Here is a 25,612-nt window from a genome sequence, read left to right as displayed (position 1 = left end):
ACGAAGCAGGAACGTGACCAACGCCATCGCTGGCGAATAAGCGGTGACGTCCGACCGTCGCCACTACGTGGGCGTCGTGGAGGGCAAAAGTGGCCTCGCTAATTACCTCGGGTGTCTGTCCATGTCGAGAAGCACGTTGTCACGGTACCACGTGATGGTGAGTGGAGGGTCACCGATGGAGTCACACTGCAGGTGTACTTTGTCTCCCTTACGAGACGTCACCGACATGGAACTGGTGATGAAGGTGGCGGGGACCGTGGTTTAAAGAATGTAGTCAAAAAGATGAAAATTTCTGTCCTATAGACTCACTTATTCAGCGGATATTTTTTTAGTCATGCAATATTGCCGGAAAAATACTTAGCACCTGGCAAGGACACGTGTGAACATGTAAAGAAACGAGAACTCATGCTCTCCAGAAACTTTAGAAGTTGGTGTGATGCGCTAGAATGTCTTGTTTTGACGTGCCTACTATATAACATAAGGGAAAAGTTACAAATTTAAATATCGCAGGACGATCTTACCGCTCAGCTAGCTTAAATGCAGACTCAGCTGATTCTCGGAGTGAACACCATTATGTTAGATGAATTTGATTATGTTTCTAAACATTCAAATGAATCCTTTCAACCTTTGCACACAGTAGTTTTTGCAGACGATATGCTGAATGTTCTATGATCAGTACATTTTTTCTTGTATTAAGTTGAAGAAGTTAAATTAAGTGTTGTGCTTATAAAATTTCTCTTTTTGTAGGCCTCCAGAAATTAAATTTCGTTTGTCATCTTTAATCTATAGAATTATGCTTGTGCCAACAGCACTTTAACTATGATGCTTTTGAAGGAATAAAAGTTAGTACAGTTGAGTTATTGTGTCTTGAGATATACTGTTTGAGCAACTGTATTGTATTAAATAAAGTCTTCTTTTGGTGCACTTAGGCTTGGCCGAGCTGCAACAGTGAACATTCTAAGCTTTAAAGTAGAAACAAAAGAAGAGCGCAGAACAAGAGTTCCGCTTAAACAAGTGTATCGAATTTTTTCTTAGTTACATTTAGGCAAGGTCGAAAAAACGCATGCTTGTTTAGCTGGTATACGAAGTTGTCCAGACGATTGAGCGGCAGTTGGGCCACTCCTTCCGTTTAATCACATCAGTAACGTCACGCATTGTTTGAATAACACGCGTGCCAGTAATCAGTGCAAATCGTATACTTGCAATTTCGAAAATCTATTATTTATGTACAATTTTTATTCTCGCTGACCTAACTGACCGACCGACCGACCGACCGACCGACCGACCGACCGACCGACCGACCGACCGACCGACCGACCGACCGACCGACCGACCGACCGACCGACCGACCGACCGACCGACCGACCGACCGACCGACCGACCGACCGACCGACCGACCGACCGACCGACCGACCGACCGACCGACCGACCGACCGACCGACCGACCGACCGACCGACCGACCGACCGACCGACCGACCGACCGACCGACCGACCGACCGACCGACCGACCGACCGACCGACCGACCGACCGACCGACCGACCGACCGACCGACCGACCGCCAAACCGACTGACTGACTGACCGACTAACGAACTAACTAACTAACTAACTAACTAACTAACGAACGAACTACCTACCTACCTACCTACCTACCTAACTAACTAACCAACATGCCAACGAACAAACAAACAAACAGGTATCACTGTAATCTTCTGTACTCGTATTCCTTTCACGTATTTGTTGTACGAAGGCTGCCTAAGCTTCTGCGTGCCTCACCGGAAATGGTTAATTTCGCCTCGTGCGTGAGCTCAGGACCCACTCCATTAGTGGCTTGACAGAGGTAGATGCCTGCGTCAGAAGCATCCACGTGTTGCAGGACGAGCGAGTCGTTTTCCAGCACTTGCAGCTTGGCGTTGCTCCTTATGGTGACGAAACGGCTGGAGACGCCTCCTGTGATATGAAATAACGTGAAATTCCTCACTTCTTCCTAAAGTCAGAGCTCACATCATAGGGAGAGAGGATGCGATCATGTTTTGTTCTGGAGCTAGCACGCGCGCTGAATGCCACACTGGATGAAAGTGTTCCACGCAGCGTCTTTGTGCGACGTCTGTCAGTAATATTCTGTTCCCGTTTAAGGCAAAGAAGCTCTTCCTTCTTATGCCAAAAATATTCAGGAAAGCTCTTCTTCCATTAAGTAAATGTACGAGTGCCTGTAAAAAATGAAATGCCAACCAAAATGAACCTGCTCCTTTTCCAGACTGCTTAAACCTTACCAAACAAACATTCATTACTTCTTCATTACCGGGCTAGAATACGATAATCGTGACACGTTTCATTTACGGAATAGAGTCGAGCACTTTAGAGCAAGCTAGTGTGTAAAACTTAGGTGTCAGGCACGCTTGAATTCTAATCAATGTTTTACGCCCAGCTATGCGCGAACTTATGCGTCGGCAGTTCAGCACGCCGAGTCTAGGACGCCGACGAGGCGTTATTGTATGCGGCAGCTTGTTTGTGTGGAGTTATGCGGGATGGCGCGCTTTCCATGTCAGCGTGCCAGAGCACGCTGTACTATAGCAGCGTACGCAGAGCGATGCAGCTAAGCGAACAGGGCTGCTGTCACGCAAACGTGCCGTCTCGTTCGCTCGATAAAAGCGGGAGAGAAAGCCTGGTAGGGAGGAAGGAGCTAGAGGAATAGAGGAAGAGACAAAATGCAGACTGGGGCGTCACCCTGGCTGGTCTAGCAGCATGAGCGAACTCTCTACTTCGCTTTCACGTCGCGTGCGTCCCAGCTTGAGCGCCGGCAACTGAGGCTAAAAAAATACGCTCTAAACGCTAACAAGCGAAAATAAAGAACGGCTCTTTATAATGAACAGCTGGTGAAATAATGTGAAAGCCTTTAGGCATTTCATTTCGAATAGTTGAGACCAGCGGTCTCCAAGATGTGGTCCACGAGTCACTATTATGCGGCCCCCCGGCATGATGTCAGAACGCTTCTCTTCCCCCTCTTGACCTCCTATCGGGAAGCGCGACATCGCATTTTGACCTCTGATGGGGTTTGAACGCGTTATTGTATGCCTGTAAGTTGTCATCTGGTGACGTGCGTGCAGCAAATAAGCATGATTTCTGTTCAATGTTTGTACTAAATTGCCAATGCCCCAATATTGGTTCTCTTTTACGTCACCCCTCGCCTTACCCCCCCCCCCTCTCTGTGGCCGTCTGGCACCCACTTAGTCGCTTTCTTGCAGAGTGGCCCATCCTCTGAAATGGTTGCCGAGCACTGGCTCAGGACGTAGAGCACTCAATTATATACCTCAAAGAACTATCAAATGCTATACGGGTTGTGGGCAAGGATGATAATGTAACACCTTCTCTAGCCATATACTCTCGCGGGTATAAACGCTGATTTGTTTATGCCTTTTCGCGTTGGACAAAAAATAACCATAGAGTAAATCTGTTTCTTTGAGTGTTCCGCACGTAATATAGTCTACACCATCTTCTTTTTTTACATCCAAACAAGGCTGCACTGAAGAACGACTGCTCACAAGTGATAACAAAAACTGTTCAAATTTTGCAGCACAGTTTAGATATACTATGCTGTTCAGACTAAGAATAAATCAGTGCAAATATTAAAAAAGTAACTGGTCTGCAGCACGAAAAACTTCCACTATGGTGGCACATGCTTAGAAGTGGCAACATCATTATGTGCTCTGTGTTTCTTTAAGCGAAATTTTCCTCCAACATTCTTTTTCACACCCCCTGCGCAAAAACATTAGCACAAGAAGTATCGAGAAGCCTTGAACCACAGTAATCTCACCACAGATAAATATTTATGATTTCATTTCAAAGACTTCCAAAGCGAACAACTTCTATAAATTTATCACAACTGTGTTGTCAGTGCCTCTTCACTACCCCATCTCTGAGCACGGTGAATTAAGCGTCACTCTTCAGCTGGTCGTTTGTATTTGTATTGAGACGTCGGACAACTATTGAGATCACATGATAGAATCTAACACGAAATAGGAATATCTACATTTATGGATGCACACGCAGTGTTACCTGTTGACATCTTCCAGCGGATCACTGGCGTTGGGAAGCCATCATCCTGGCAGTCAAATCGCATGGTGCTTCCTTTCAGGGCATTGGTGCTAGATGGCGTGTACACCCACTTGGGGGCCACTGTTTAAAGGAAAGTACAGGAAAAGGCAACTAGCTCATGAGTTTCACGGATACCTCTCAAATCCATACGAATTATTACATCAGACAACAGGGGACGCAAAGAGCGCTCAAATTAAGGTGCGCCATGAAGGGATCATCTGCTAACAAACTGTAATAGTTTATCTTTTTTTTTTGCGTCCAAATATAGGGTTTTTTTCAAGCCATTCTGCCTACATTCCAGCTTCCTTCTTTTAACGTCGTCTTGAAAAGTAGAGCAACTGTGATGTGCAGCATGAGAAATTCTGATAGGTTCGACCTTTTGGCAATCGGCTCTGTTGCAATTGGATATCGTAACTCTAAGCCCCTAGTTTGGTATAGTTTGAACTTCTATAAATAGGCAAAGCTGGTTAGCTGTGCTCACCTACCTTCGATATTTGTTTGTAAACAACTACCTTCGGTTGCGAAGGCGAGCAAAGAGCAAAGTATTACCCCGGCCATAAGCGGCGACAGGCACAGTGGGCATAGTTTTTGTTTTAATTTCAAGCTGAAGCTAGTTAAAAAAGATCAAGAAGGGAAGGATAGTACTACGCTGAAACCTTTGTGTACTAAACGGCAAAGACGACTTGAACAGTGGGGCTCTAGACTCATCGAGTGTTGGCAAGAAATGAGAAACGCCATCGAGTGTGGCGGGAAAAAAAAGGTGTTTTGAATGACTTGTTCGAAGAAATAGGGTGGGGTCACCTGACGTAAGGCGGAAAAGAAACATCCATGTACCACTTCATGCATTGCAAATAAATTTGGCAGAAGCATACCTTATCGGGTCATTTGGTTTATCGTAGTTAAATAGCGGAGCAAAACGCACCACACAAAGAAGTGATATGTACAAGGTAAGCGTTCGCTTACAACTGGACTTCACTAGAAAGATTGTAAGAAGGCGGAACGGGCGTGCATCTGTCGCCACGCAGTAAGCTCACGTGTTAATTCTCTGAAAAGTAAGTGGCCTAAGACTTGAGGCATGATCACACCAAACGCAGAGCGCGCAAGCATGCAGAGAGGCAGACTCGTGAGAGTGTACGCGCCTTATTTTAAAAGGTCGGAAACCCGCGGCCGCTTGCATGGACCGCGCCTGGACCAATTTTTTCGTGTGGAAAAGCTGGCTAATTCACCCGCAGCCAATGAGGCACCGACACGCGTGCGCGCAATACCGCGCAGTGCCGCAAGATGGTAGCGCGATCACCATAGATCCATGAATGGCTGCGCCTCGGTGGAGGACCGCTGACAAAGGCAACCCGTAATGAATTCTCGTAGCAGATTCATGTTGACGCCACTGGCACCGTGATGCAATATTATTGCTTCCGAGCCGCGGCTGACATCGACAGGGCGCGCGGACAGAACGGGTGCGCTGTGGCTGCGCACTGGGTCGGTCACGTAGGACGTCGATCCCTGCAAAAGCGTGGGGTGCTTTCGAATTGCGGTTAAATCTCCGCCACTGGTGGTGTAGAGAGCTCTGCTACAAAGAGTGGTTCTGGCGGTGGAGCTGATCCGGATCTGGCAATCCTCCCAATAGACCAGGCTCACTCAACCATGTGAACGGTGCAGAAGTGCCAATGGAAGTGCTCCGATTCTTACCATCCGTGAATCTGATCACCAACGCATGCTCGCTGCCAGTTCTTTGAAAATCCGGCTGCTCCCTTGCGTACAATGCGTTCCGTGTGAACGTGCCTAAACGGCTTACCAGATAGCACACTTTATCCGTCGGCGTGACTGACTGCATAGTAGAACTGGTTGTTTGCGTACGTGGTAAGCCTCAAAAATTTCCCTCGCTGATCTGTCGCTATCTTTTGGTTACCGATTCCAGAAGATTTTCGGAAGCTTCATGCAACCACTTTACAGAGCGTTTACACACCACCTTAGTTGTGAAGACGCATGCGCGCTCAATTTGCCTTTTTTTATTACATTCAATAAACTTGAGTTCTAAACGAGCTTGTATTGAATCTACTCAAGGTTTGTTCCTGCACTGTGTGTGGTTTCGCTCAGTTATTTCGCAATAGATTTTATAAACACGACAGTGTTATAATAAGGGCCATGTAGATGATGTTGGTAGTGGTTGTAGTCATGAGGCTGGGGGTGAAGGTGCAAGGCGGCCTTGCTCACTCACCTTGCACGACCAGCTGAGCAGAGGCGTTTGTGCGAGCATACGGGTTGCTGGCAACGCATGTGTAGGAACCATTGTGCTCTTCGGCGATGCTTTCGAAGTAGAGAACCGAAAGAAACTCGTTCATGAGCTGCGGCTTGACGTCCAGAAGGCCTGGTTGTAAAGGATGGCCATCTTTGAGCCACCACAGCGACACCGGCCGATCGCCCGAAGATACGAAGCAGTGGGCACTCGCTCGCTCACCCTCGCGTACTGAAGAGGGAAACGAGAACGGGGCGATCGTTGGGGGAACTGGAACACCGCATAAAGATAAATAAGAGTGTTGAGGTGACGTTTTGGCAGCGTTCAGGCAACATGGAATATATCTTGATATCACTCGTTTCAAGAAGTCGAGTCATATCTTGAAGGGATAAAGTTGTAGCTACAACGTGGTGAGTCACATTAGCGGGAAACTACACAGACTACCTTTTAAATGAATCAGCAATGAAGAACATAGTCAAGGTGTTACGATGAGTACCGTGGCACAATGAAAAAAAAAGTAGGCCGAATCCGGAATTTGAACATAGCTGATTGTCAAAGCGCGTATGATATATGTTGTTCGTTGGCAAGGGAGCCAACTTAAGGCGGAAGAGTGCGATGACGTGATAACGAACGTTAACGGTTACGGCGATGCGCACAAGAATACGTACAGAAACTGGTCTCCTCACCTGCGACGTGGAGGTTGACTTGTGCTTCAGCTGTGCGACCGTCGGGACTGGTGGCCGAGCACACGACGACACCATCGTCAGTTTTCCGATCAACATCATGGATGGTTAAACGTCCGTGGCTATTCATCCGGTATCGCTGGCCATCGACAAGTGTCCGATTCACTGTAAAAATAATATACGAAGAGAGAAGAAAACGTGTAGAGCAGGCTTTGCTTTTTTCCCACTTTTGCTTTTCGTTTTACGCATTTGTGACGAAATAAGTAGTACGGATAGCCAAGCGGCTCAGCGGGCCAGATGACCCAGCGAAGGAGCGGAAGGGGGGAGCGGAGTGTGACACAAGAAGAATAGGTATAGCTGAGTGGTACCCCCTTATTTCAGCGGAGCGCTTTGCTGTGCCAACTGCAGAACAACAATGAACTTGTGGTCAAACGAGCAGAGGCTTTGCTGGGAAAATGCTATCACGCTTGTCCACAGCACTTGTTTTGCTAAAGAGACGAAATGATCTGGCGAGTGGCTCGACCCATGAAAAAGCAAGAGGCGACAACTATCAAAGCTTTCTGATCGCTAAGCGGCTGCTGATTATGTTTCATGTCCACAGTGTGAACCACCTGAATTAGATCTATGCCACGGCGGCCATACTTTTATGGAGACCATAAGCCAGAGGCCCACGTGCTTTGTCTTGTCTATGCACAGTATAAAGAACACGACATGGCCAAAATGTTTGTTATGCAAATATTATTATTATTATTATTATTACATGAACCACTTTTACTTCACAAAAACCGTACTAGATTTTACGTTCGCACGGGAGAAGAAAGACACAGAAAAGCTGGGGCGAGGGCGCGGCACTACCTTTTTATTTTCTGGTCTTTACAATGTGGTCTTACTGTAAAGAACTAATTGGGAGGATATGAATGGCTGGTACGTGACGTCATGGTCTCAGCTCCTAACTGTTCTGGCATTCCACGATGGCGACCTTGGTGAGAAACAAGTTGCTCTTCATCTCCTACAAAGTGATGTTCATTTGTCAGAAGAGCCTCTGTTCGTGCAGTGTGGACAAGGCTTTTGTTTGAATGGCGAAACGTCATTATTTTCAACAACACATTTTATTATTTCAACCATGTCATTACATACTGAGCAGAGTACATTACCTCCAATTCTCGAATAAAATAACAAAAGAACCTACCTCCTGTGTTGTTTTGATAACGTTAATGTGGCAAACATCACGTGTTCCTATGCTGGTAATACCACCCACCGGCTTCAGTGGCGTCACGCAAGCTTTATATAGGAAAGAGGGGAGGGTGCTGTTGTAATAAAGCTTTGTCTCTCTCCTCCCATAACCAGTGTACAAGCCTGCGCCAGGCACCTATTTTTAATATGTCATGCAAAAAACACCTCCCTTCATCCAAATTTCTGGGAGGGAGAGGAGGGGCACCGCTGGCCCCCTCCCCACGGGCTATACGGACCTGCTTTGTGCACACCTGTAGTTTGCACTCACCGTGTGTTCCTTTGTACCAGGTGAAGGAGGCAAAGGGATGTCCCTTGACGGGGCACGCGAGGCTTAGCGTCTCGCCCGAGAGCACGGTGAGGTTCCGTGGCGGTAGCGGCGTCGGCGGGCCGAGCACGTTCAGCCAGGCAGAGTGAGCGACTCGGCCGTCCTCGTTTTCGGCCTGGCAGGCATACTCTCCGCCATGCGTCACGTTGGCCGACGTCAGATTGACGAAACTGTGCACCACGTGGTCCTCGGTGACGAAGTCTCATGCAGCACGCGCCGCGATGACGGCACGGGCCCGTTATCCAGAGTCCACGTCACGCGTGGCATCGGATGACCTCGCGCTGCGCACTTGAGCGACACGAAGCTGCCCGGGTACGTGTTTTGCTCGGCGAAGGTCACAGTCAGTTCGGGCTTCGTTACTAGGAAGCAAGAATTGCACAATATGCTATAGCACTTTATAATTTCTACCGACTTCTGAGAGCTGTTTCAATTGCAGTCATCAAATGGCGTGTTCGTAATCATGTTCAGAGAGGTGTTGGCATGCCCGCTACCCTCCTAATCGTCGAAGTGGGATGGGAAGACTGCCCGACACTTTTACTGTTGTGTACTTAGTGGGATGCACGTAATGTATTCATCGTCCTGGTAGGGAGCCAATGGAGAATGGTAGTCACTTTTGCGATGATGCCAATAGAAAAGGGCCAAAATCGAAGGACGCAGCTAACGTGCGAAATTTAAATCTGGAGGCGGAATCTTTCTGTAATTCTTGTGTAAACTGGTCAGACAACACGTTAACGCGATTGGTATACATTGCCTAGTTATCGCTCTAATCTGTAATTATGCGACCAATTAAGCGACAAGGTGCAGAAGGATAGCGATGACATCAACAGGTTAATTCTATGACTATTCCTAATCTGCTTGAGCCAAAACAGTAGTAGCAAAGTTTAACATGGAAAAAAATATAAAGCATAGTGTCAAGTAGTTCGTCATTTCTTCTGAGATTTTACTCCTCAATCAGGCACCAAAGTGCAAGAACGCACTTAATTGCACCAAGATGTGTTCTGGGGGCTTGTATGATCCTACGAGAAAAATCCCTTAATTTCAATCAGTCTGAAAAAACTAGGCTTCTTCAAACAATGACTCTACGACGCACTCGAAAAAAGTGGCGAACGTGTGAGGAGAAACAGAAGGGAGCAATCAACGGGTTTCCCAGGTACACGCATGACAAGTGCAGCAACTGCAACGGATGACTTTGTATCACAGCTTACCATAAGTCATTCGAGAGGGCGTCGACAGGTGACGACACAGTTGTACGATGTTCTCTGGCACCACTGCCTTGATCACACAAAGAGCCATATTTCAACCAGAAGGCAACTTACTACTTTATTTAAGAACATCTCAGGGGCGAAGCCAGGGCGTGGCACACTGGGAACGTGCCCCCCCCCCAAATTTTTTTCGCCATGGCATAGAGAGCGAAAAATGGCCCCATCAAGATGGTGCCCCTCCCTAAATCAAAGTGATGCTCCCCCCCCCACCCCCAACCTCAAAGAACATAAAAAAGTCAGGCTACCGTAAAATGACCCTGAATGACTCGAACGTATCATGACTGTTTCAACTGAGTGCAGGGTTACAGCCATACACGTTTTAGAGGCGAAGCTCCTTACGCCATGGGTCGTTCGTCCCGTGTCGTCGTAGTCGCCAGTTTCATTGCATTAAATGCCAATAAAAACGGTGTCACAACTAATTTACGGAGTGAATGATGATGAGTGGGGCGAAGTGTTCGTCAGTTCATCTACGCCTCTGTGCCTCCGTGTGTCTGTCCGTCCATGCGTCCGTCCATGCGTCCACCCGTGCGTCTATCTCGGGCGGTCTGGCCTCGTACTTGTGAACGGTGCTGAGCATCCCTACGTTGGTGAACGAGGCACTGACATTTTCCAATTATCCGTTGGTTCTATGCGCGCGCACTCGTATTACTACGAAAACAGGCCGCGGAGAGCTTCGCCCGACTCGCAATCATTCACCTGGTGGATAGGCTGCGATTTTTTTTACGGTAATGATAGCCGAGTGCACCTGATGTTACTTTCAAAGTACTGTTTCTTTCTCACATCTTATCCATGAAAATTCAGAGACTAAGCTGGGTCGTCATCAGAAGCCCATCATCATTTTCATTTCTTTGGTATATTCATTGCGAGGCTTGTCTTGTTTCCGGGCTCACTTGCACGAGTGGGGGTGCGCTTCTTTAAATTTTCGCCCTGGAGGTTCACCAAAGCCTATGGTAAGCTAACGTTCACTGGAGAGCCCTGAGGAAGCCTACGCTGTTAGCCCTTCAAATATGAAAGCAATGACAGTAGTAGTTCATTAGCTGCCAAAGGAGTTATTGTGAAGGCTTTGAAGAGATTTAGAATGGGGAATGCAAGGCTATGGGTCTCCAAGCTGTGTTGGGAAGGCAACTATTTAGTTCGGTGGAGCAGTGGAATTTCAGATCTGGATAGAACGCAGGCGGCGTAAGGGGAAAGATGACAAACCTAAGAAAATTAATAACATGCGAGACCCGGGCCAAACTGAGTCGGAGTCCGCGCTTTGTCGGTGTCACCTCGCTGGTGACGCAACGCCTTGAGGACACATGTAATAAAATTATTATACGATCTTTTCGGTCATCGGTCAACGCAATCGCGAAAAACACCCAGATATATTCTTGGTTATGCGCATGCGCGCTGGCAACTCCCAAACTTCTTTTGTTCCCGATTTTCATATTTCATATATATTGCTCGAGTGCCGATCTTCACAGGTGTTTCGAAGCAAATTAAACAAAGAAAAACTTATTAAATTGATATGTGGGGTTTAACGTCCCAACACCACCATATGATTATGAGAGACGCCGTAGTAGAGGGCTCCGGAAGTCGCGACCACCTGGGGTTCTTTAACGTGCACCCAAATCTGAGCACATGGGCCTACAACATTTTCGCCTCCATCGGAAACGCAGCCGCTGCAGCCGGAATTCGATTTCGCGACCTGCAGGTCAGCAGCCGAGTACCTTAGCCACAAGACCACCGCGGTGGGGCAAGGAAAGCTTTTAAACTAGTATGCGCAAACATTAGAGGCAACCACTAAAAACTTGAGAATTCCGTCTGTATAGGTTACATGAACACTATAGACGCAATCTGACTCAGACTTCAATAAATATGGGCAGAAAATGTGGTTAAAATTTAGAGTATTATGAACTCTATCATGGGAGAGCATATAGCTGTCCCGTGGGCCTCATACTTAATGAAGCCCAGCCGACTAAGATTATTACCCAAGTTCAGGAGCGCCAGCACATAACTGTGTGTTTAGAAAAAGTGCTTAACCATTTAGAGTACTCGGTACTCTAAATACGAGTTGTTACCATTATATGGTCACTGCATCAGATCTTGCCAAGTACTTCTACATGCTGTACAATGCCTTGGTGTGCACACAGAATGAATACTATTTCATTTTCAGTTTCACCATTAACACTTCCTCACGTTCACTTACAGTTAGCCTGTTTTCTGAAAGGAGTATGCAAGATCCGTAAATTATTCCGTTCTGTGAACTCTACTAATAAATCCCCTCTGCCATTTCTAGAGTCGATGCCATATTACTTCACTGAATGGTCTCCACCCTGTCTAGGGTTTACTTTTTCATAAAATTTGTCCATTAGAATAGTATACTGTCACTTTATTATAACAATGGCTGTCTCTACGTCATCATTGAACCGTTGAACGAAATGATCATCATGGTTCGATGTAGGCGCGTAGGTCTGTCTTATCTTAATCTTGTACCTTTTAATAAATCTGATTACGACGCTTGCTGTCCTCTCACTGATAGTGTGTTTCTTTATGTTTTATAGTGTAGAGAGGAGGAAGATATTTTTATGTAAAATAAACTCGACCCTTAGTTATTCTCTGTCCACTAATCTTCAGGAATACAGAAGTCTTTTTTTTTTTCTTTTCACAACGACTAAACCCTCATGACCTAATTTTGAGACGTGTTTCTGAATATATAGTTACTTGCACCACGGGTTAAATGATTCGTTAGTATTTTACTGAGGCCCCCAGCATTACAAAAACATGTACGAAACACTTCTACGAACAAAATAATTATTTCAGAGCTGAAAAGGTTAAACAGTTCTCCAGTTGTAATGCTAAAAAATACGCCGACGCGACAACAGTCGGTCACAACATAAGAGTAAATTAGGAGCGTGGCTGTTTGGTCTAGTTGGCAGGTCATGACGATTGTTATAGCACAAGCTGATAACAACGGCAAAAAGTGCCCGCCTTTTTATCCTTTCGTCGTCTTTCTGTGTTTGCGCTATAACAATCGTCTTAAATGTAAAGAGAATCTCTTCCCATGAAGCCACATTGACCCTATATTGCATGCCTCTGCGCTACAGAGGAGGTTGTTTTTGAATAATAGCAATAAGTTTCCAACATATGAACATCAGCTTGCAATACTGCAATAATATTGAAAACAAATTGACACACCTTCGTCTCGATGCTTCCGTACAACACCTTTCATCGCGAGTGGTGCCATGTTTCCATTTTTATTGGTTCTTCTTAATCATTCATTATCATCATCATCATCATTATCATCATCAGCATGACTACGTTCACTGCAGGACAAAGGCCTCTCCCATGTTCCGCCAGTTAACCCGGTCCTGTGCTTGCTGCTGCCAATTTATACCCGCAAACTTCTTAATCTCATCTGCCCACCTAACCTTCTGTCTCCCCCTAACCCACTTCCCTTCTCCGGGAATCCAGTTCGTTACCCTTAATGACCAGCGGTTATCCTGTCTACGCGCTACATGCCCGGCCCATGTCCATTTCCTCTTCTTGATTTCAACTATGATATCCTTAACCCCCGTTTGTCCCCTAATCCTGTCTGCTCTCTTCTGGTCTCTTAAGGTTACACCTACCATTTTTCTTTCCATTGCTCGCTGCGTCGTCCTCAGTTTAAGCTGAACCATTTTTGTAAGTCTCAAGGTTTCTGCTCCGTAGCTAAGCACCGGCAAGATACAGCTGTTATATACCTTTCTCTTGAGGGATAGTGGCAATCTACCTGTCATAATTTGAGAGTGCTTGATGAATGTGCTCCACACCATTCTTATTCTTCTAGTTACTTCAATCTCATGGTTAGGCTCTGCGGTTATTACCTGCCCCAAGTACACATAGTCTTTTACAACTTCAAGTGCACTATTACCTATCTCGAAGCGCTGCTCCTTTCCGAGGTTGTTGTACATTACTTTCGTTTTCTGTAGATTAATTTTAAGACCCACCTTTCTGCTCTCCTTCTCTGACTCCGTAATCATGAGTTGCAATTCGTCCCCTGAGTTACTCAGCAATGCAATGTCATCGGCGAAGCGCAGGTTACTAAGGTATTCTCCATTAACTCTTATCCCTAACGGTTCCCATTCTAGGCTTCTGAAAACCTCCTGTAAGCACGCGGTAAATAGCATTCGGGAGATTGTGTCCCCCTGCCTCACACCCTTCTTGATTGGTATTCTGTTGCTTTCTTTATGAAGCACTATGGTAGCAGTTGATTCCCTGTAGATTTCTTCCAGAATGTTTATATATACTTCATCTACGCCCTGATTCCGCAGTGTCTGCATGACGGCTGATATTTCTACTGAATCAAACGCCTTCTCGTAATCTATGAAGGCTATGTATAGTGGTTGGTTATACTCTGAGCATTTTTCTATTACCTGATTGATAGTATGAATGTGGTCAATTGTTGAGTAGCCTGTTCGAAATCCTGCTTGTTCCTTTGGTTGATTCAATTCTAATATTTTCTTTACTCTGTTAGCAATTGCCTTTGTAATTAGCTTGTATACTACAAAGAGCAAGCTGATCGGCCTGTAATTCTTCAAGTCCTTGTCATCTCCTTTCTTATGTATTAAGATGATGTTAGCGTTTTTCCAAGACTCTGGTACCCTTCCCGTCAGGAGACACCTCGTAAACAGGGTGGCTAGTTTTTCTAACACAATCTGTCCTCCATCTTTCAGCAGATCTGTCGTTACCTGATCCTCACCAGCAGCTTTGCCTCTTTGCATGGTCTCCAAAGCTTTTCTGACTTCTTCTATTATTACTGGTGGGGTGTCATCTGGGTTACTGCTAGTTCTTATAGTATTAAGGTCGTGGTTGTCCTGGCTACTGTACAGATCTCTGTAAAACTCCTCCGCTATTTTAACTATCCTTTTCATATTGGTAGTTATTTTGCCTTCTTTGTCCCTTGGTGCATACATCCGACTTTTGCCTATCCCAAGTTTCTTCTTCACTGCTTTGACGCTTCCTCCGTTTTTCAGAGCGTGTTCCATTCTCTCCATGTTATACCTTCTTACATCGCATACTTTACGTCTATTAATCAACTTCGAAAGCTCTGCCAGTTTTATTTTGTCTGTTGTACTTGAAACTTTCATGATTTGACGCTTCTTAATTAGGTTCTTCGTTTCCTGGGAAAGCTTGCCAGTGTCCTGTCTAACTACCCTGCCTCCAACTTCCACTGCACACTCCGTAATGATACTCGTCAGTTTATCATTCGTTGTATCTACGCTGAGGTTGGTTTCCTCACTAAGAGCCGAGTACCTGTTCTGCAGCGACACTCTGAATTCCTGTACTTTCCCTCTCAGTGCTAGCTCATTGATTGGCTTCTTGCGTATCAGTTTCTGTCGTTCCTTCTTCAAGTCTAGGCGAATTCGAGACCGTACCATTCTATGGTCACTGCATCGTACCTTGCCAACCACTTCCACATCCTGCACGATTCCTGGGTGTGCAGTCATTATAAAGTCTATTTCGTTCTTATTTTCGCCATTAGGGCTCCTCCATGTCCACTTGCGGTTTTCTCGTTTTCGGTAGAAGGTATTCAAAATCCGCAAATTATTGCGTTCTGCGAATTCTACTAGTAGCTCTCCTCTGGCGTTTCTAGTGCCGATGCCATAATCTCCTACTGCCTAGTCTCCAGCCTGCTTCTTCCCTACCTTCGCATTAAAGTCGCCCATCACTATAGTATTGTGTGTTTTTACCTTACTCATTGCCGATTCCACGTCTTCGTAGAAGCTTTCAACTGAGGCGTCATCATGGCTGGATGTAGGCGTGTAAGCCTGTGCTACCTTCATCTTGTATCTTTTATTCAGTTTAATTACAATACCTACCACCCTTTCATTAATGCTATAGTATTCCTCTATGCTGCCAGCTATGTTTCTGCGAATTAGGAACCCCACTCCAAGTTCTCTTCTGTCTGCCTAGCCCCGATAGCAAAGGACGTGCCCATTCTGTAGCACAGTATAGGCCTCATCTGTCTTCCTAACCTCACTGAGCCCTATTATATCCCATTTAACACCTTCTAGCTCCTCGAATAGTACAGCTAGACTTCCCTCACTAGATAAGGTTCTAGCGTTAAACGTTGCCAAGTTCAGGTTCCAAAGGCGGCCTGTAGTCCAGAGATTCTTGGCACCCTCTGCTGCGTTGCAGATCTGACCGGCGCCGTGGTCAGTTGCATCGCAACTACTGGGGACTGAGGGCCGTGAGTTATTAGACGTATTCATGTGGGAGGTAGTGGCCAGATACTGCACCAGGGTGGCCAATCCTTCTCCGGTGAGGGAGTGCGTTCCCGGCGGTGGTTACCGGTGAGGCCGCACCCCAGGCCTCTTAATGAAGTTCCATCAACACGCGGATTTTGTTTTTCCGGTTGGGAACTGCGCGGCACCGGGATTTGAACCACGGACCTCTTGCAAGCAAGGCGGATGCCCTAACCACTGGGCCATCGCCGCACCCGGATTGTTATGTTCTAAATATAGGTTTAAGCGGTGTTTCAGTCAAGTTTGTGGTTATTTTTATAAAGATGTTTTAATGAAATGAGATTTCTGCTGATTACCCCGTTAATTAAGAGTCTAGAGAGTACGGAGTTGGGCCTCCAATGAGCCTATGGGGTGCTGTTTAATAATATATTAAGCGGACAAAACTTAATATTGTTTGTGAGGTGATGTTACCAAATTAATCTTTATAGTGATTAGGCTTAATTTTGGTCACGAACTAGTTCCGGTACTATTACTCCTGTCCTGATGAAACCTGAGCGGTGACAGGTCTACAACTAAGGCTTTGCACTGTATGAGTTAGAAGTTTCCCGGTAGGTTATTAGCAAAGTTAAAAGCCGATCGTAAGAGGAAAAAAAAACACGTGCTTCTAGACTTTGATCTGACGGGCGTATCTTTCTCCCGAGCAGTGAGCCACCCTCCTCCTCTGAGCGAGGGAAGACGTGGGCGCCACACGTTCACTAGCGGTTCTCGTTATATTTTTTCTAACTCTGTATCTTCCGGTTACCTTAAGCTATCAAAATTATTTTTACACGGAAAAAACCGGACTGTTGTGTTCTAAAAGAAGATATTAGCTATTTTTCGGTGGCGTTTGTAGCTCCTTTTGAAAATTTGTTTTATGGAAATGAGCTTTTTGCTGATTACCACCTTAATTAGGGCCTAGAGTGTACGGAATTGGGCCTCCTGGTAGCCTATAGGGGGCGGTTTATTATTATATTAAGCGGACAAAATTTAAATGCGTTTGCGAGGTGATATTACCAATTTAATCTTTTTAGTTATTACGCTTAATTTTGATTGCGGAATAACTCTGGAACTATTAAACTTAGCCTGATCAAACTTCAGTAGCGTCAGGTCTACCCTAAGGACTTTCAACTTTATAAGTAAGAAGTTTCCCGGTAGAATATTAACGAAGCAACAAGCAATCGTAAAAAAAAAAACATGTGGTCCGACTGTTGTTGTTTTCACAGATTCACACTGTTTTCCGCTGCTAAAATTTAAAATTTTCGTTTGTAATAGCAGTATTTGTTGCGGTTGAACTCCTTGTATCTTCACGAACAGATAGACACCACTTTGACCCTCCTAGAACCAAAATTGCTAAAGGTATAGGTAGATATGTGCAGAGCTCACTTACCCGTGATGCTGACGCGGCCGCTCCCCGATAGATCTATACTTAACCATTACATCATGGTAAATAGCGACTCTTTCTGTCTCTCTCAGCGGAGAGCAGTGCACTCAATTTTTCAATCTTTGCTTTTCACGGACAGTGCTTTGAAGAGATAATAGAATTGTGGTGCATACCCAGGAGTAAGACGAACGCAGACGTCTGTGCTGACTCCCGCGAGCTGTCAAGCAGGCACTGGTAGTCCTTCCTGTCCGTCTTTGACCGAGCTCAGCTGTAGCACTGAGGAGCCCAACAAGCGCACCCTGTCCGCAGCTGATGGCTGGACGGGCACCAGGTTGCGGTACCAGTGAAGCTCTCGCGCCAACACGCCAGCGCCGCCACCGCTGGCGTTGCAAATCAACGTCACGGATGCTCCCAGAGGAACTCGCTGAAATCGGGGCTGCACACTCACGAGTGGTGAGCCTGCACGGGCCAAAGCAACAAGGACATGATAATTGTAAAATTATTGAAGAAGGTGTTTAGAAAGTAGTGTATTTCTGACGATATCCCGAGTAACGGAGCTAGATAGTCAAGTAGTGCAGACGATAAGGCTACAAGTGGGTTACTAGCTGGTACGTAAAACGCAGCTATATAATAATAAAGGTGAAGTTTACGTTTTGTTATATATCGTTCATCTACAATATACAAGTATTCGGAGTGGCATGTGTTACTTCTACAGCTTCGTTGATTGTTACACAAAGCTTCTTGTGTGATAATTCAGTAAGCTGAAGTTCCTTCTAATGAAAACCTATCACCCGCGGAGAAACACTACAATGCAAAAGAAGAACGTTCATTTTTCTCAGTCCTGTAATTATTTGGTTGTCCTGCTAATAAAGTACTGGAGCAGCTCAATAGTTTCACGTTTGTAAGATCTCCGACGAGAGTCTGAAACATGAGGCCTGAAAGCGCGCCCTACTGCGCGTATTGGTGTTGACAATAGGTTTCAATAGTCAGAAGCCCGTAGTTATGGCAATGTAGAGTACACTAACCTCTGACGGTAACAGTCACGTACACTCGGTCCTCGCCGTAGGTGTTGTTCACAAGGCACACGTAGCGACCCGCGTCTTGAACGTGTGCAGGCCCGAGTGACAGGGTGCCTCTAGACGACGACGCATGTCCCTGCTGGTGACTGGCACCTGTGGACGATGATTGAGATCCGCGCGTTGGCGCACCCAGCAGGGGCCTCATGTCTGCGCCGGACTGCCGAAACCAGTGGTAAGCTGGCAGTGGCATCCCACGTGCCGCGCAGCTGAGCGTCACTAGCTGGCCTTCTTCCACCGTCACTTCCTTCGTCCAAGAAATCACGCGTAGAGCCTCTGACTTTCGGGGACCTAGGATGAAATATGTAGAACGGCCTGAGGCTTGATTGCATCTGAGCGTTTCGACAGAAATCTGTCTAGCTTAGTAAAAGGTTTCCTAAGCGGAGATGGCTCCAGCCACAATTTAAAGCGAGAATAATGTTTTGGGACCTATTCGATCTCTTTCTCTAGGGTGACTGTGTGGGGTGATGCAAACATTGCCGTCTCTTGTCCGTTTCCTTGAGAAAGGCACCGTTTTTGTCCCGAAACGTCGCGTTTTCTCTAAGCTATTACTAGAGCCATTACAACTTGGTAAGGCTTGATTGCAGTAATTATGCTCTGATAAAAGAACAAGAAAACAACAGACCTGCACGGAACGCGCCGCACAACCACAGCGAAAGCTGGAACAGCGACCATTCTAGAGCCTCTTTTAGCACTTGGGCTTCTAATACAGGCGCTCTCAAATGGTACCCACTACATCATGCATCATGATATATTTTGCGTTGCGAGGAAGAATTCACTATCACATCAATTATACTTTTTCAAAAATTCGTGGTACCCGCTACGTTATGTACGCTTTGTTGATGCCGAGGCTGACGACGATGGGAAATTACGCCTGATGCTGTTGCAATGAGTTGGATCATTCAAAAACCCACTGGTGCCGCGATTCGCATTTCGTTACGCCTGGTTGTTACTTGACTGATCTAAAACACTTCATCACACATGTTAAAATGATTCCTCATCGCAAGGATCCCTGAATAGGTCATCACCGGCAAGGGTTAGTGGTAGAGTACTAGGCAGCCACACAGAAGGTCCAGGTTTCATTGCCATCCTGCTCTTGGTGTATAGTTTTTTATTTATTTTTTATTTCAAGCGATTATTTTTGTGGACACTGGTGGTGGCGGCAGGCAAATACGGGGCCGAAATCGGCCCTTCTTATGATCCTAAAATAGCTTTCGCCATAAAAAAACAAAGAAAAGCTATCTTTGTCAGCTTTTAAACGTGCTATAGAGAAAGAAATCCTCTATATAATAAATAAGTAGGTAAACAACAAATTATGCATATCTAAGGCTCCATTTACATAAGGCCATAAGAAGACATGCTTCCCTAAAACAAATAAATACACCCTATGGTGCGATCAACATTCGGCAGTGGCCTTTTGTAGTGTATCCAAGAAATGTCATTTTCGGCGAATCAGTATTGCGCGCAAGTGATTTGTGCCAGAAAGAATGCTACATGGTCTTTAAATATTGCACGTTTTATGTCGTAGTTACCAGTACAGCTCCAGCAGAAACTCCCAGGGTTACACTGGAGACGGAGATGACGCAGAAACTGTGCAGAAAAAGACTGCTGCCATAGTTCGGTCCATGAAATGGATATTGCGGGTGGGTACCCACTAGCTGTTTGTTGTACTTTATCTATACTAATTAGTTTTACTGTCATCATAAATACTAACCTTGCATCAAAACTACAAATGACACCTCTGTTTTGGCTTGACATTACTGCGTTTGACAAAAAAGAATGGAACGGGGTTGTGGTGGCTTTAGTGTTGCAGCAAGCGGGGCCTACCAAACAAACAAATAAATAAAAAACGCGTGCGTAAACCAGAAACAAAACAAAAACAACAACTCTTCAGCCTATATATCATTTCTTTTTCGTGACATCAATAACACACATTTTGATATAGTGTTTGTAGAATTCAAAAAGTTTGCAACCAGTCGTACCCGTACCACTGCATGTCAACGGTATGTTCTGTTGACAAACACTTAGCGCCTGTGTGTGGCCCATCTTTCTCAGTCCGTGTTTTTTTCATAACCTATAAAACTTCAGTGTAGCCACGGAAGTGTTTTGTTCAGGAATGGTGAAGTTCTATGCCACGTGCCGTAAAACGCCATGCCCAAATAATTCCCGAAGAACCCGAAGTTAAGTACCTACACAGACCCTGTCGTTGGAATCTCATCTATAGGCCCTATAATATACAGGTAGGCGTAGAATCACCTACATCTACGCCTCTCATACTTTACCTTTTTAGTGCCGCAACAATGACAGCCCCGCAAGGCAAGCCACACAGAAGCGGAAAACGCAAGATTCTATAGCACGCCTCCCCGTTGCCTGCATGGGGAGGACCAGAAATACGGGCGTAATTTAATTACGGACAGCATAGCAGTGCGGCTATTCGCGACAGCGCGGAAAACATCTCGCAAAACTAATTAACGAGCGCACTGCTGTGTGTCGATTCCGGTGTAAACGCCCATTCTCGTAAACAAGAAGAACAAAAGAAATCAAGTGCCAGGGTGCCCCTATGCATCAAGAGCAGGAAAGCGTAGTTATTGTCGTCAAGCGAAAGGGCGTTAGGAAATTCGGCACAATACATGTATTGGAAGGATGTATGTTTATAGAGCAGTGCACGAGATGATTAAGGGGAGAACCTTTTGCGGCGTTGAACGCGGTTCCAGCTCGTTGGGAAGGACCCTTACAGGCGCATGCACTAATTACGAGAAAATTTCGTATCCTTCAATAATCCGATAATACCCTAGAGCCCCCCCTCCTCACTCGACGGCCACGTTTGCGCTTGACCCATCAGGCAGTGCCCCAGACGTATATTTGTTGCCGAAATTACCCTTCGTTATCTTCTTGTTACAAAGAGTGGGGCGCGGAAGCGTAATATAAGGTCAAGGAAGTTGTGCGTGCATGGGCTAATCATGTATTAGTAGTCCCATTACTGTACAAAAAAAAAGTGCGGTTCGTAGGAGAAATTTGAAATAGGGAGACGTCTCGCGTTTGCTGTAATCACACACATGAACTCGTCCCGCAAAAAGAAGCATTATGGGAAGGACTAAGCTGTATGGAAGACAGCAGAGATGAAAAGAAAATGGTAAAAAACTGAGAATGGAGGGAATCAAGAATTGGGAAGAATCCCCTGTAGTTAGCTGCAGGGCGAATCCGATGGGAAGAGGGATGGCGAGTGACTGCGTTTCGCTCGATTGCCTCGGGAAAACGCGACCTGCGATGCGAGCAACAGGAAAAGAGAAAGGAAATAATGAAGAAGGAAATGCTTACAGGAAGCGTCGCAGAAACGAACCACCATCAAAGGGTCGTAACGCTCGAGCCCCTTTTTCCGCGACACCGGACAGTGAACCGTGAACCGCAGCGTCCCCAAGAAAAGTTTCAGGAAGCGCTGGCCGGAAAGGAGACGTGAGAAATGAGGAAAAAGAGGAAGAGAAAACGGTTTGATAAAAAAGAAGAGGTGACGAAAGCTGGAGTGCGATGGAACGAGGGTGAATGTCGTCGTTGTCACCCGTGTCATTCGATTCTCTCTCGCATCTGACCACCCACGTTTAGAATAATCTTTTTTTTTTGTTTTTATAGCTTTGGCTTAACTCATCTTCAGCTATAGCGAGCTTCGCACAGGCAGTGATGTTTTTGGCAGTGGCATCGAAAGAGAGAACAGCGCGATCCGCGTTGGATTCGATGCGATTTCACTGCGGCTGTGGCGTCGAGTTTCAGCGCCGAGAGCAGCGATGGCAGAACAAACGGGGAAGCGTAAAAAATCAGAAAAAATAGGTCACGTGAGGCAGATGGGAAACGGGGAGAGCGAGCGGGATTTCAATGGTTCGCCAGAACCCACATATACTAGTACAAAGCCAGTGAACGCGGTGTATAACTGAAGGTGGATGCGTGACAGACAGTGATCAGCGTAGTCTTTTTCTCCCCCTTTCCCTTTCACTCGCCTCCACAGCCCGGAAACATTTGCGGCTGAAAGAGCACCGGCGCCCGGCGCCTATACAGCCTCGATCGCTGTCCTCCGGCTCAGAAACGCCGTCTCTCTTGGCGCGGTCTACGAGTCGTTGGCTGGTCGATCGGTGCTGCGACGCGCAACGCCTCCCTCTCCGCTTTCTAACGCCTCTTTTTGTTACACGTATAAAAAAATACCTGCGATATACTTTCGGTGTCTTTTGCTCTTCGGAACCACGAGGCAGGTCGTACATCAATCGCCGGACCGGGGTGCAATCATGTAGACCGCTCTTTCAATTTCTTCACTCGCCGCCTATTGTGAAGAAATGCTTGACGATGACGCTATCATCTTCCATGTCGGCGAAAGTTTCCAAGTTTGGAGGTCCTCGGACAAGCACTTATTACTGCGGAGCAGAGCTGTGATCTGTTATTTCTTTAAAGAACTTTATCCGCGCCGCGTTTCAAAAATAGTACCGGTTATGACTGTGCTCCTGGAATTAAGATGGGGTGCACTGGGACCAGTCTGAAATTAAATTGCGTTGACGATGGGGTCAACTCAGTATCAAAATTTCATAGACCACTAGGCATGATAAAATATTGAATTTCCTAGGTGAATACATACGCCCGAACTTCACCATTTCAATTCTTAGCGCAGTTTGAAACCAGTTGGAGATCTAACTCAGGCTTGCCTGCCGAAGCAACAAGAGCATTCATCTTTTTCCTAAGGTCCCATGGCCTGCAAAGTTCTTAGTTTAACTCTGCGCTTATCTGTGAAGTAAGCACCCGGGGTGAACCAATAAAAACGGGACATATATTCACACCAACCAAATAAAATAGCTTAGTCCCTGTCACAGAACGAGCGCTAAAAATGGGCGCGCCGCCAAATTCTTACGATAACGCGCCGGAGTGACGCCCCGAGGCCAACGAAAAAAAAGAAAACAAACATCTAAAGGCTCCCCGGGCGCGTGACGCTCTCCCCTCGGAAGCGTGGCTTCGCTACGAACCTCCTCACCCCGCATCGGCGGCCGAGCAAGCACTGGAAATTTCTAGAACGAAAGAGGCGTGTTATGCCGGGTTGAGTCATTTGTCGGGGATGGCCCTCGTACCGTCTCGCGCCTCTCCCCAGCCTTCGCTGCGTATCGCGCCGACGAAATGACGAGAACTTTCTGGAATGTCGCGCGGAAGGTATTTAATCGAGCAGCGGAGATGAGAGATTAGGAGAAGACGGAAGTTAGCGCCAGAGCGCGTAGGGATTCTGCCGAGTAGTCGGCAAAGGTTTTGTCCGTAGCGAGAAAGCAGGAGAAGAAGAGGATTTCCACCTGATGGGTGAAGGCTCGAGCTACAGGCAAGAGCGTGAGTTTACCACTATCGAGCGAAGACGCGTGGCAACAGCTGCGTGTGTGAAGCCGACGTGTTTCCGGCGAAGAAGTTTGAAGCTTGGAGAGTGGCCATTTGAAGACGCGAGGTTTCCTGGAAGAGAAACTTCGGCGAGGTACCCTGGAAGAGAAACTTCAGGGGGCAGCGAAACGACAACAACGCTGGACTTTGAGTGAGTGATTCTCGGAAGAGTATCATCCACACTTTTGTTCCAAGAACTTTGGACTGAATAGGTTTTCTATCTCTTTAGTCTTTAAGTGTCTTGGTTGTTCAATGCATGCGACTGCATTGTAGTGTGTATTGTTGTCTGTGCCCGTTGTTTCGAGTGTGGCTAATTGTACTGTGTAGTACGTTGTTTGATTGGTGACATATTGTACTCAGCTATTGTGGAGTGAGCATATTTGTGTATTGTCTTTCTGATCTGCCATTATAGAGAATATAATTTTGTTGGTTTATCAACTCTCGGCTCTGACTTGTTCTTTGGGCCACAGCCGGCGTCCGCTGGCGCGCCAAAAAGGACCACTTCTAAATTGTCCACGCTTTCGTGGTGCGGTTCGGAGGGCCGATACTTCGGCCCTTGGAATTAGCCCGGCGATCGCCTCCCTAATTAACGGGACCTGTGTGACAATTATTCTGGCGTCCGCGACACAGGACCTTTTGGTGCACAGTGTGTTCTAAGTAGTGAGAAAGAGCCTCGAGTTGTTGATAGTGCTATCGGAACGGTTTTGTGTGTTGCTCAGTGTTCTCGTTAACGAGTGCAGGAGAGTGTTCCGATAGACTGATTTAGGCAGATACTTTTTGCACGCGGCAAGGTTTTATTTGCGAGTTGCGAGACACCATGGATCTCGAAAAGTTAGTCGCTCTTGGTGAGAAGATGGGTCTTTCTGGCGCCGAACTATGGAAGTGGGTCACCCAGAAGGAAAAAAAAGAAAAAGAGAGGGCCAAGGAAGAAAAAGCGGCTGAGTTGGAACGAGAGAGGTTGGCAGTTGAGAAAGCCAAGGAAGAAAAAGCAGCTGAGTTGGAACGAGAGAGGTTGGCAGCTGAAAGGGCAAAAGAAGAAAGAGAGGCAGAGGAGCGACAGCTGAACGAAGAAAGAGAGCAGCAATTGAAGTTGGAGCTGGAGAGAGAGAAGTTGGCAGCCGAAAGGGCGAGAGAAGAAAGAGAAGCGAGGGAGCGACAGCTGAAAGAAGAAAGAGAGGAAAGGGAACGGCAGTGGCAGCACGAGATGGAACTCGAGCGGCTCCGTTTGCTACAGCGAAGTGAAACTCCCGTCCAAGCTAGAGTTGACAGCAGCGAACGGGAAGATCATGGCGTCCGCTTGAACCCGAGCAAGCTGCTCGTAGCGTTTGATGAAAGGAAGGACGACCTTGACGCGTACCTTCACCGATTTCAGACAATTGCAAGGAGCTAGAATTGGCCGGAACATCAATGGGCAACTGCTTTGAGTACCTGCTTGAGTGGCGAAGCGCTCAGTGTGTACGGTAGGCTGACGCCGACCGATGCAGCCAACTATGCCAAGGTGAAAGCTGCTTTGCTGAAGCGACTTAGATTTACTGTGGAAGGATTCCGGGACATATTTCGGACAGGAAAGCCAGCTGATGGTGAAACGGCTACGCAGTACGCCGCCCGACTTAGCCATTATTTCGACAGATGGATTGAACTTTCAGGGACAGCGCAGGAGTACGATGAACTTAGAGAGCTCCTAA

At 46.4% G+C, this 25,612-nt stretch overlaps 1 pseudogene; it reads right to left on the bottom strand.

The window, feature by feature from the left end:
• Window positions 1-25,612, bottom strand: part of LOC142792729 (cell adhesion molecule Dscam2-like) — a 63,158-nt pseudogene that overhangs the window by 24,623 nt on the left and 12,923 nt on the right.

Source organism: Rhipicephalus microplus, chromosome 2 (assembly GCF_043290135.1).
Source record: "Rhipicephalus microplus isolate Deutch F79 chromosome 2, USDA_Rmic, whole genome shotgun sequence".
NCBI classification, from domain to species: domain Eukaryota; kingdom Metazoa; phylum Arthropoda; class Arachnida; order Ixodida; family Ixodidae; genus Rhipicephalus; species Rhipicephalus microplus.
The sequence above is the reverse complement of the archived record's forward strand: the minus strand, read 5'-3'. Positions and strand labels throughout refer to the sequence as shown.